General features: G+C 48.5%; 1 protein-coding gene and 1 long non-coding RNA gene across 2 annotated transcripts in view; one reads left to right on the top strand and one right to left on the bottom strand.

The window, feature by feature from the left end:
• The window catches only part of LOC308547606, a 62,727-nt gene extending 55,632 nt beyond the window's left edge, over positions 1–7,095 (bottom strand). Inside the window, exon 1 of the long non-coding RNA XR_013997523.1 lies at positions 6,868–7,095. This is a non-coding gene — a long non-coding RNA (uncharacterized lncRNA). The remainder of the gene's footprint in view (positions 1–6,867) is intronic.
• A 346-nt stretch (positions 7,096–7,441) lies between these two features.
• SMPD3 (sphingomyelin phosphodiesterase 3) overlaps positions 7,442–12,414 on the top strand; it is a 76,249-nt gene continuing 71,276 nt past the window's right edge. Inside the window, exon 1 of the mRNA XM_081119237.1 lies at positions 7,442–7,620. The gene's annotated coding sequence lies outside the window, so the exon portion shown is untranslated. The remainder of the gene's footprint in view (positions 7,621–12,414) is intronic.

Below are 12,414 nucleotides of genomic sequence, written 5' to 3'. Positions count from 1 at the left end.
GCAAAGGAAAATGCTTATTGCATGTGATGTTAGGAAAAAATAAAGCAGAACTCAAAGTTATATCTAAACTATGATTTCCAGAATATGAAAGATTATAGACACGTTTCCTACATGTGGACCATAACGTGGAAAAATAAAAAACAGATGTCAGGGTCACATGCTATGGATGACGTGTTATTTTTATTCATTCAACATGTTTTACTGAGCAACTATTATGTATCAGGTGCTATGCCACATTCTGTGAGTACAGCAGTAAACAAAATAGACAAAGCCTCTACCGTAATGGAGAGTTTATTCTAGTGGGTTACTGGAAGAGTAAGAGCGGGAGAGAGACAGACAATAAACAGATAAGAGAATGTATATGTCAGATGGTAATACTGGAAAAAAAAAAAAGCAAGAAAGGATGATAGCAAGTGTCAGGAGAGGCTGTCATTTTGAAAAGTTTTGTTTTTTTACTTTTTAAAGTATGTGACTTTATTTATTTATTTATTTATTTATTTATTTATTTATTTATTTTTATTGACTTTAAAGAGAGGGAGAGAGGGAGGGGGAGAAAGACAGAGAGAGAGAGAGAGAGATAGATGTGAGAGAGAAACATCAATCGATTGCCTCCCCCACATGTGCCCCAACTGGGGATCAAATGAGCAACCTGGGTATGTGCTCTGACCAGGAATCCAGCCCTCAGCCTTTCAGGGTATGGGACGATGCTCTAACCAACTGAGCCACACTGGCCAGGGCAAGGCTGCCATTTTATATGGGATGTCCATGAGGGATATCTAGGGAAAGAGCTTCAAAGCAAAGAGAACAGCAAGTGCAAAGGCCCTGAGGCTAGAGTGTCCTTGGGGCAATCAAGGAACAGCATGGAGGTCAATGTGCTGAAGCAGAGGGGACCTATGGGATGAGGCAGAGAGGCTACAGGAGTGAGTGTATATGGCCCTATAGGCCATTATAAGGGCATTAGTTTTTGCTTGCCATGAGACGAAGTAGCCAGTGGAGAAATTTGAGCAGAGGTGTGAAATGATCTGACTTATGTTTAAAAAGAATCAACCCTTTTATAAGCATATCTATAAAAGTTTGGGATGAAAGGAAGAATTTTAAACACGAACAGATTACCATAACATTCATGGATTGATTTGCAAAATATTTCCTGAACACCCACTGTTTCAAGGGGCTCGAAGAGAAGGCTTATTTCAAGTTTACAAAGATTTATCAACCATATAAAAACACTTTTAAATAACATTGACTTTTTTTTAAAGACAGAAATTGCTCAAAACAATTAACCGATTACATCCTTTTTTTCTTTGGAAATTATGGGGATCGTTTTTCTCAATTAACATTTAGATGCACATTTCAGATTCTATATCAAGTCCCATAATTGTGAACTAAGCTGCTGTCTGGGAAATCCTAAAGTTGGCTGCTTATTTGACTTGTCTTAAACATCTCATGCACAACACTTCGGCAGCATCACTCACAATCCAACCTTATTGGTAGGAGACGCTTGTGGGAAGTCTGTATGTACTGGTGAGATTATCTGAAAAACTAATAAAGTCCTTATAACCCTTCTCAAGGATACAGAAAGGGAAATGGCTGCATTTCAAATTCATGGCATTTTGGAGGCATGAATTAAGCTCTAAGCTCTACATTTGAAAAAAAATTAACACAAGTTCTCTAATTTATGTTCTAAACTGAGAAAACAAATCTTTGCTAAGAAATGAAATTTGCTAAATTCTCAAACACATTTTCTAGTTGATTATGCACATACTTAAATCTACAAACTATACCAAAACATAAATTGTAAGAATCGCTACCCTTGAACTTGGTTGATAGAACTTCACCATGAAACCTGGAATTGTTTTTTGTTAGTTTAATTTTATTCCTAGACATCCTGCCTTTTAGCTGTGCATAAAACTGATCATTTTTAGATGATGTTGAGATAATACTTCTGTGAAGATATATGAGAAAGCTCATTGGTTCTCTTTCTCCTTAACCCTCATGCCTTGGGTAAGAGGACTTCTTCTTAGTTCCCCCAACATCTTGATTTCTGTGACACTCATGTCAGACGGCTCTGCGCCCTATTCCTCCTCCTTGTCATCATCTGTTAATTTCCCACTCACTGTACACTTTGGCAGAGCTACAAGGGTTCCTTCTCTCCTTCAAAGCAGCCAACTTTCTGGGAGAATTTGCCTTTCAATCCCGTGACCTCCTCTGTCCTCTCCAGCCACCCTCACCTCGCCCCTGACCAGAGCTCCTCCACCTCTCACCAGCATTGCCTGTCCTCCCTGCTCTTCCCTCCTATCCATCACATCTATCCTCTCACTCCACAGAGAACTCCACCCTACCCATCTGTCCATTCCATCTTGGCTTCACCTCCTTCCTCTTGTGGACCACTATGTCCACTTCTGTTGTCAACATCTGCAACTGCCTCGCTTTCTAGTCTCTTTTGTCCAGCAAAGCCTAGCCCTGGATCAGTGTCACCAGTAGCCTTCTCCACGCCTATCTCAGGGCTGATGAGATGCTGAAAAAAGCCCACCATCACCCTGGCCAGTGTGGATAAGTGGTTAGAGCACTGGCTGACGAACCAAAGGGTTGTGGGTTCAATTCCCAATCAAGGGCATGTACCTGGGTTGCAGGTTTGATCCCTGGCCCTGGTGAGGGTGCATGCAGGAGGCAACCAATCAATGTGTCTCTCTCACAACAATGCTCCTCTCTCTTTCTCTCTCCCCCTCCCTCCTTCCCTCCCACTCTCTTCCCTCTCTAAAAAAAAAAAAAGAAAAAAAAAAATCAATGGAAAAAATATCCTCAGGTAAGGATTAACAACAACAACAAAAAGCTCACAACCACACAGATTATCTTGGGAGAATGCCTTAATATATGTGCCCCAACAAATCCATGGCCTCCAACCTCAGCAGGCCCTCACCACTGCCTTCAGTCTCTGTGGGTTGCTATTAGCTTTCCCTCCTTTTTTCCACAGTGGCAATCTTGAGTATTTTCCTTTTTCTACAAGCTTCCCACTTACTGACCTACCTGCATCTCCAACTCCTCCTTCCCTTCTCTTTTCCCATCTTAGAGGAAGAGTCAGCCCTCTTCATGCCTGAGGCTCACTCTGAACCCTCCCACCTCCAACCTCCCACCCTCACCCCCCCCCTTGCTGACCTCACTGCACCCTTCAATCATTCTCTTTCCTGTATCCTCAACTAACTTCCCCCCATCAGCATTTTTCAATGTCCTTTTCTTTCCCAACTTAAAACAAAGTTGTCTCTTGACTCTACATCCTTTCTGGTTTTCTCCCTCCTCCCCTTCAAAACAACACCCAAGAGCTATCTACATCCACTTCCCATGCACTCACATCTCTGTCCCTGCTACTCCACTGAACCTACTCTCCAAGGTTGCCAGTGACCTCTTTGTTGCTAATTTAGGTGTTCACTTGTTCAGACCTTGGCTAACTTGACCATTCTGCACCATGTCACCTCACTTCCTCCATTTGGCTTCTGTGGCATACCTAATTTTTTGGTTTTCCTCCTATCTTTCTGACTATCCTTCTCACCTCTCCTTCTGGGCCTCTCTTCCTCTACCTGTCCCATAAATGTTGGTATTTCCCAAGGGAGTTTGGTCTTCTCTTAGACCCTCTCTACTGAGGGAATTAATCCATTCCCATGGCTTCAATTATGATGTCTATGCTGATAACATGATAACTTAAGAGCTGCTTCAGATCAGATCTCTCAAGGATGACAGGCCCTCAGGCTGTCTCTTTGGTTTGAATCAGGTTCAGGGTAATAATGGTCCTCCTAGTTACTTCTTTGGCCACGAATGAATTATTCCTATATATTAAGGCATTTTCCCAAGATAAGCTCCAAATCACCTCCTAGACATCTCACTTGGATGTCTCCCACTCACCTCAAACTCAGTTCCTCCTCTTCCTGCCTAAACCTGCTCCTTTACTATTTCACATTCAGAGGAAAACACCACCATCCACCCACTTAGTTTTCTAAGGCAGACATCTGGGCATCATCCTTGACTCACCACTCCTCCACACCTTCAACTCATCACTAAGTCCTCTGAATATTTACCTCCGTATGCATCTCAGATCCACCCCCTCTTTTGCATCTTCATAGTAAAGATGCTGGATCACCTCTGACCTATATATCCCAGCCTCATCTTCTTGCCTTTCTCCACACAGGCCCTAGACCTTTTCAAAATGCACATTTCCTTAAAAACCTTCATTATCTTTAGAATAAAATTATATTCCTCAGCCTGGTATACTAGGCTCTTTGGGAGCCAGCCCTGGTTAATCATTCCGACCCCATGTCTGAGATTCAGCATTCTGGTTAATCCTCTTGTCGCTTAATTAGAAGACCCGTGGAACTTTACTGAGACCTTTTCCCCCTCTAACAAAGTGTGCAACTCTAGCTTCTAAGCATCTAGAATTCCATTCTCCTAGGGTTCTCTGTTCTAAAGCACCCTTAAAAGATGACAAAACAAATATATTGAGCATATACCTGACCAAAATCATACAACTAACAAGAGAAGGCAGTTTGAACCCAGATTACCTGGGATGTTACCTCCTGTCTGTTTATTCACAGTCAAACCAATTCCTGATAATGCGAGACGCAAAATGTGGAACCAGACTAATATTTAAGTGCTTGATATTTATGAAGCATTTTACACAAGGCATCTCATTTATCCATTACACCATTTTCAAATAAACAAACTGCAGATCCGAGAAGGTTGTTTGCGCAAGGCCACACAACTAGTAAAATGATTTGAATTCCCCCACCTTTACTTTATTAGTTGCTTCCTAAAACCAATAAATAAGTATTTTGCAATAAAAGAAACCGGTCCAGCCCAGGATCACACATCTAATCAGAGGCAAAATTAGAATTAGAATCCAGGTTTCCTGACTCTAGTTGGCTGGGCAGATGCTATTTTAAGGAGAATCGTGGAACCTGACTTTTTCCCTATTTGTAACAAGTTTCTGGAAACTAGCTCTACTCCTAAAGGGCTAAACTGACCTCTAGAGTTTCAGCTGTGGCTCTAGGCCCTCTGCTGATGCCCACTCTGTGGCGTAGTCTTCCCTCTACCCACTGTTCCAATAGCTTCTACTTTCACTGCATCCACAGAACCAGGCACTCTGCTTCACCACAAATCCCACTTCCCCCCACCTCTTACAGTTTTCTATCTTTAGTAATGAGGTCCCACCTGCTCATCCAGCCCCAATGGCTTTCCCTCATGGTTGAGCCAGGATCAAAGCCCCTCTGCCATGCCTCTTAGAAGTCATCAGTTCTTCGCTAAATGCCATCCATTTTACTCTCTCCCCTATCCTAGCCTTCCTTCCCTGGACGCCATCAGCTCCAGAATGACAGGGTTGCTTTTGCGCAGGCCCTGTCTTTTTGGTTTGAATCAGGTTCAGTGTAATAGTCCCCCTGGTTACTTCTTTGGCCATGAATTAATCATTCCCATATATTAAGGCATTCTCCCAAGAATGCTTTAGCTGAAATACACCCAAAAGTGTATTTATGAAGCATGTGTGGGATTAATGAAGCATGTGTGGGATTAACTGGACCATTTAGCTAACACCAGGGCCCTGAGTGGGGAAGGATTCAGAAAAGATGCTACCTAGCAAGGTGGGACATCACCGCCAGGGCCCTACGAAGCTGAACAGAGGGTTGAAAGACAGGCAGGAATCTAGGACTGTCTTCATTTCAGGGCCAGATCTTTCCCAGAAAGGGAGTGGAAGGCAGGGCATTTAGGGGCAAAAAGGAGACGGACCATCAGCTAGAAATAGAGGAACGAGAAGAACTAATGACATTTAGGGAAGTATTCATAGGACTTCCAAGGAATAATAGGCATGAATCTATCACTCCCTAGCGTCAAAGGTTTGGAAGGGCCCTCCGGCATTCAGGCAAAACTCCAATCCACTGTAGGAATGACATAAACATTTCTCCAAACAGGTGGCATCCCTCTAGTTGAACACTTTCAACATTGGGAAACACCCAACCTTAGGAAATCAAGGTTATGGAGGTATGAGTGAAATTCAATTAAAGTTCAATTCATTTTCAATTCAACAGATATCCATTGAGTGCCTCCTATGTGCCAGACACCATAGGCACTGTACTTTAAGTATGAATATATAGACATGGCCCCTGCTCTGTGGATCTTATAATCTAATGTGGGAGACAGATACATAAGCACACAAGTGGAACAGGGGAAGGAGAGGGTGCTGCTCAAACAGAAGGTGGGGTTCCTAATACCAAGCCGGGCATCTAGGAAGGCTTCATGCGGGAGGTGGCGTCTAGGCTGGGGCTTAAAGAGTATAAGGAGTTAGCAAAATGCAAGGTGGAGAGACCCAAGGGAGTGAGAGAAAACAGGCTGTTAAGGCCTCTCGGCTTCCAAAGTTCAGAGTATTGCAATAAGGTGGAGTCCTGGCCGCCCGGAGCCCGTAAGGCCGTATCTCCCTGAACCCGCCTGGTCTCGGAAGCTAAGCAGGGTCGGGCCTTGGTTAGTTCTTGGGCGGGAGACCGCCTGCCAAATATCGATGCCAAAGGTTTTTAAAAAAGAAGAAAGTGGAGCCCAGATCTTGAAGGGTTTTTCAAACGATGTTGAGGGGTGTTGGCTTAATTCCTGAGGCAACGGGAAGCCTGTGAAGGGTTTTAAGCAGGAGAAGCGCCCTCTGGTTACGCTGAGGGAGACGCCGCGGGATCGGAGGGCGGCGAGGAGGGGGCCAGAACCTGGGGGAGGACGGGATGGGAAGGCTTTCATAGCCCAAACGTTATGATAAAAAATAATGCACTTCTCTATGACAAGACAGAAACAAAAGTCGAGGGATAAAGTTCAGAACGTGGTGGGAAGGTCTCCTCCGTCCTCTCTCACCTTTGTTGGGCAAACCAAAGCCGCTCGCCCCCAGTTTGCCCCGTCACCGCGGAGTGTGGGCGAGGAGGACGGCTCCACGCCCTCTTCTCAGACAGAAAAACTGAGGCCCAGAATCCCGAGGTGGAGAACAAGGAGAAGGAAAGAATCCAAATGGCCTCCCAAGAGGCTCCCCGAAGTCACGCACAATCTCTTCGAGGGTTCCCATGTCTCCGTCAGCCATCCGCAACCAGCCGCCTTTGCTATGGAAACAGTCCTCCCGCCCTCTCAGCGCCTCCGTCTCTTCAATGCACCCTGGAAAATGCAGTCCATTTCTGGTTACCTCCCCGCAGCAGGAGGCTCGCTCCAGGTCCTTAAGGAACTACAAGTTCCAGGATGCTGTGCGAAAACGCCGGCGGTGTCTGGGGGTTGTGGTCTCGACAGAGGCACCTAGGAACCCTCGGGCGGAGCCGAAGGGAGAGGGGAAAACACCCCCCCAATGGGCGGCCTCCTAGGCGAGGCCCGGGTCTCCATTGGCTATGGCGGCTCACAGGAGGCGGGGTCATCGGAATGAGGCGCGGAGCTGTTCGTCCCTCCAGGTGCTGAGTCCGAGGAAGGCTCGGGAAGCGGGAGCCGCGGGAGCTGCGGCCGCCTCCGCAGCTGCCGCCACCGCCGCCACCGCCGCCGCGAGAACTACCATCGGGAAGCCGGGGCCTCGAGGAGCCCGCAGGAGCCAGGTGCACTGCCCGGCGTTGACCGCTCTCTCGCCTCTCTGAGGTCGGTGCTGCTGAATTCGCTTTTGTTTTATTGGGAAGGGAATGGGGGGCCTGGGGAGTTGCTGGGACCTGTCCTCACCGCCCTCAAGACCATCTGTCCCGGAGAGCTGCTGACGGGCGCCCCGCGCGCCTCCCCGTAGCCAGGCGCCTGAGGTCGGAGCAGCTGGGGTTAGTTTTTGTTTTACGGTGGAGGGAGAGCGCCGGCGTGTGAGGGGCCAGGCTGAGGGGCCACTCCCCCGCCCCGTCTCTCCTGAGGGCGCCGAGAGCTCGGAGCCTCCCTCCCCGGAGTCTGAAGTCGCGAGTGCTTGCATTATTGAGGACGGAAGGGATGAAAGGTTCGGAGGCAGGGGACCCTTCCGCACGGTACCGCGGCTGCTCGAGGTTACAGAGGGGGTCTGGGTGTGATGGGTGAGACCGCAGGATCCTCCTTCTGCTCAGACCCTCCTGGGGTTATTGAGGAAGGGCGGTTGGGGCTATCAGGATGCCCCTTTCCCGTGCCCACCTTCTCCAGAAGCCTAGCGTTTTGTGAAGATAGGGGACTCTCCCCACCCCCCCGGCCCTCTTACTTGGACTTGCCTAGGTTATTGGGGGAGAGGGGGTTGGGGCTTAGGAGGCAAAGGCCTCCTAGGAGACCTCTCCCCGCCCTGCTGGGAGTCGTGGGTACAGGAAGCACCGACGGGTTCTCAGGGTCCTTTGCGCTCGGGCCCGCGCCTAAGGTCGGAGTGGCCTGGGGGTGAGGTGCGGGGGGGGGGCAGTAAGAGGGGTTGAGGGAACCCTCTGGACCTCTCCCCTCCCAGGTCTTACCTCCTAGGCCCTCTCTACCTGGATCCAGGCCAGGGGCAATCAGTCGGAACGACCCTCCTTGCCCCGCCCCGCCCTGCCCCGCCCCAGGGGCCGGGGCTCCTGGACGGCAGAGGGGAGCCAGACCCGGGTGGACTTGTGCGGAGCGGGACAGGGCGGTTCCTTCTGAAGCACCCCGGAGCTCCGGGCAGACCCCCCCGCGTCCGCAGACCCCGCGTGCGCCCCAAATCGGGCTGCTGAGACCTACGTCCCCGGCACGCGGCGGGGGCTCCGGGCGCGGGGCTTTCGCTCTCCGCCCCGGCAGCCGCGGACGGACAAAGCGGCGGCCGCTGCGCCGACGGGCCTGCGCCAAGGGCTGAGCGGGGGGCGCGGCCAGGAAAGGGGGGCTTCGGGCGCGGCGCGGGGAGCTTCTGAGGAAATGTGCCAGATGCTGGGCGGGAGACAAAGAGCGCTCGATCCTCGCGGGCCCTCGCGAGCAGAGATGGAAAATCCCAAAAGAGGAGGTGGCTGAGCCCCGCCAGGGCGCTATGCCCCGCACTCTTACTCCCTGCAGCCCCCCTCTCCCAAACACACCCCCGCTGCCAGCCCAGCACCCAGGTGCCAAGTGTGTGATGGTAACCAGGGTCCCTCGGGGGGGGGGGGGGCGTTCAAGACCTGTGACCACAAGGGTATGGACAGTTGGGTAACTCCGCCTGACAGGGAGGGGCCCACAGTCCAGTAGTCCTGAGTGGGCCAAGGTCCAGAGGGGCATCCTGATTGGAACCCCCTCACCCCAAACGCAAGCCATCAGCCATGATAAGTACAATTTGGTTCCTGGGTTTGAGTGTGTTTGTGTTTGTCACAGTGTGTTTGCATGGGTCAATGTGTGTGAATGTGTATAACTAACTGGGTGAATGTGCAGTTGAGTGCTCTAGTGTTCATGTGTGTGTCATGGTGAACTTGGGCATCTGGCTGAGTGTGTGAGAAGAGGAACCACCTACCCAGTGGCCTTGGATGTTGGGGGTGGGGATGAGTGCAGAGTGGTTTCCCCTTCCACTTTCAACCCACAGTAATGAACTAGGGTCCAAGTGGATGTCCTCAGGATGGAGGTAGCTTCAGGCCACCTTGGGCCTAGCCTGCATGCCTGGGTGTGATCCAGAAAGTGAGCCATTCTGGGGTCTCAGATCTGAGCCTAACATCCTCACCAGAGCCCTGCCCTTTCCATCCCTCAGAATATTCAGGCTGAGAACCAGAATTCTCACCTCTCACCACCACAGGCTGCCAAGTGAGGCTTGGGGGACCCATCAACAGAGTCCCTTTTGAGTAGGTGTAAGATTGTGTGGCAAGGCACATTTTGTAACTTTGATCTCCATGTCTAGAAGGACCTTGGGGCTGGGGTTGCTGGTCAGTGACAGGTGGCCTCACAGTAATACCAGGTACACTCACAGAGAGGGCACTAGTGTGACACAGAGATACCACTATGGGTAGATACCCCTAGAGGATGAGAACAGCTCTCCTGTACCTGCCCACTGCCAGCAAGTGACCTCAATTTCATAGTACTTTTATGGCAAAGGTGCTATGTGGCTTTGTTATAATCCCTACCTGAGAACCCCCCCTTCCCGGTGTAACCACAAGAAGAGCAGTTACCAGATAGCGGAGTCACCACCCAGCCCTGCCAGGTCCAGTCTCAAATATTCACTGCCAGTATCCACAGCGACCTCTGCTGGGAAGTTTAACCATGGTGTGGAGGCTCAGGGTGGGTGTGAGCATTGTTAGGGGAAAACTAGAAACCCTTCTATTTGGGGATTCCCGGTCGGCCCTTGGAGTCCTGAGTTGATGTTCTTGCCTGCAGTTCCTTCAAGCTAATTCAAGCAGTGGGACTGCTACCGTCCTCACCCGTAGGGAAATATTTAAAGAGGGCCTGATTAAAGGCCTTTGTTCAAGTTTCCATCCAGTTGGGGGTGGGCATCAAATCCATTTATGAGGAAAATGCATGGAAAACATCAAGATCAGGGAGGTTTAAGCATCTTTCCTGTTTCTTCCTCTCCCTCTGTGATTTCTTTTTCCTTTTTTTCCTGTTTCACTTTTACCCTTTTCCCTTCCTGTTATTAGTCAATAACATATTTTTCAAACATAAGGCTTCTTTTCCTAGTTGGCAATGTGGCCCAGAAAATGCAACTATCAGGAGCCTATAAAGAGCTGGCAAACACTGGCTCTTCCAGGCCTAATGATGGGAGTAGGGGGGTTGGATGAAATGAGCTCAGTCTTAAATGCCCACGTGGTGACAGTGTCTCTTCTCCTGGAGTTGCTGTAAAGGGATTTCAAGCAGCCACAAAATCTTTCAAACTTCTCAAAGGAAAGGAGGTATTTAAATACCTGGTATTGTTCTTACTTTGGAATCCATGTGATTTGCATTGAACTATGTGACTCAGTATCATAAAGTAAAAATAGGACTTAATATCTTCCCTGCCTGTTCAGAAGGTGACTGTGTGTTGTGTTCTGCATTGGAGAGTGAAAAGCTAAATTACTTCAGAAATTGAGCCACCTGCTTATTCTGATTAGAGAATGACGCTCAACATTACCTACAGGCAATAACATTATTTTATGTTTCTTTTAATTCACACCCCAATCTCTTTGTCTTGTAAAACCTTTCTTCATGCTCACACGTTATTACTTTCACTTGAAGTTAATCAAGAATGTTTAATCCTTGTACCTAATCCAGACAAATGAAATATCAGCAGATACAGGAAGATGTGGGTGGTGTTTCTATTCTTCTTGGGCTCAAAAAAAAAAAAATTCTTGGAGTTTATAAGAGAGAAGGAAAGGGCCTGAAGTTTCAGTATATCTTATGGGTAGATTTCATGGGTTTCTGAGGAGAGGTTCCTCAGAATATTCCAGGAGGGCTGGTCATACTGAAGAATGCCATTGGCATGCATGCTGGGAAACTGCAGCCTTTGTGATCCCTAACCCCCCACACTAACACAGCTTTTCTGGGAAAATTCCTCCAAGTCCCTTTCGCTCCCTCAGGCAGCCAGCAGCGCTAAGAAGTGGAGCTGTCCACGGTTCTGCAGCACTGGCCTCAGCCCCACCAGTGGGAAGGGAGGATTTAGGGGCGTGGAACAGAAGCAAGCTCTGATGACTACAACTTCTGCGAGGATTTTCCCAGAGCTCATCACATAATGGAATAAGAGGAAACAGAGCTATAGAGGCTTTTACCGCATCCCTTCGAGCGAACCCATTGGCAATCCCTATTTAAAGAATTATGAGCTAAGAAGGAGCGTTTCTGAGTCAGGCTCTTCACGTGTGAGAATGTACTTAATCCTCACAGTCCCAGCAGATAGGCGGTGGTGTTATTCCCACTTTCAAGGTGAGGAAATGAAGCCTGAGAGGAAAGGGGCTTCCCCTTGGTCACACAGATCGGAAGGGGCAGAGTTCAGGTTCCAACTCGGATCTCCTGAACTCCGGAGGCTCCTTCTTACCACTGTTTTTCCCTCCTACCACCAGTGTTGAAGTGAAACTGAAGTATTAGACTATCCTATATGGGGTTCTGACCACATTTTAGATGAATGGGATTGGGGGCCACTGAAATTCAGACATAAACCACAAAAAGACCTTTTAAATTCGTCAAGGATTATTACCACAAACTTTTCATATTATCCTGACAAAAGGCTTGTTACCTGAAGTCGATTGCCAAAGGAAAGGAAAGGAAAAAACCATATAATGACCCTCATGGCCAGTAGCCCAGGGTTTCCTTTCCAGAGTGGAAAATTTTCATAGGGAGCCAAGCCTGGATGGCAACAAAATGTGTTTTAATAACCTGCAGGAATGGTGGTGAGGAGGAAGGGGGGAATATGAGGAGGCTGTTATTATTTGACAGAGTACATATAGGGCCAAAGAAGTAGGGCTTATCTTTATTTGCTAGCATCCCATTCCCATTCTGAGGCCACTTGGATATTGTTAAGAGGCTTCTTCCACCTATTCCCTCTCTCAGATTTTCACAGAAAAGCCTCTAACA

Source organism: Miniopterus schreibersii, assembly GCF_964146895.1.
Source record: "Miniopterus schreibersii genome assembly, chromosome: 18".
NCBI lineage: Eukaryota > Metazoa > Chordata > Mammalia > Chiroptera > Miniopteridae > Miniopterus > Miniopterus schreibersii.
This window is presented reverse-complemented; position numbering and strand designations above follow the sequence as displayed.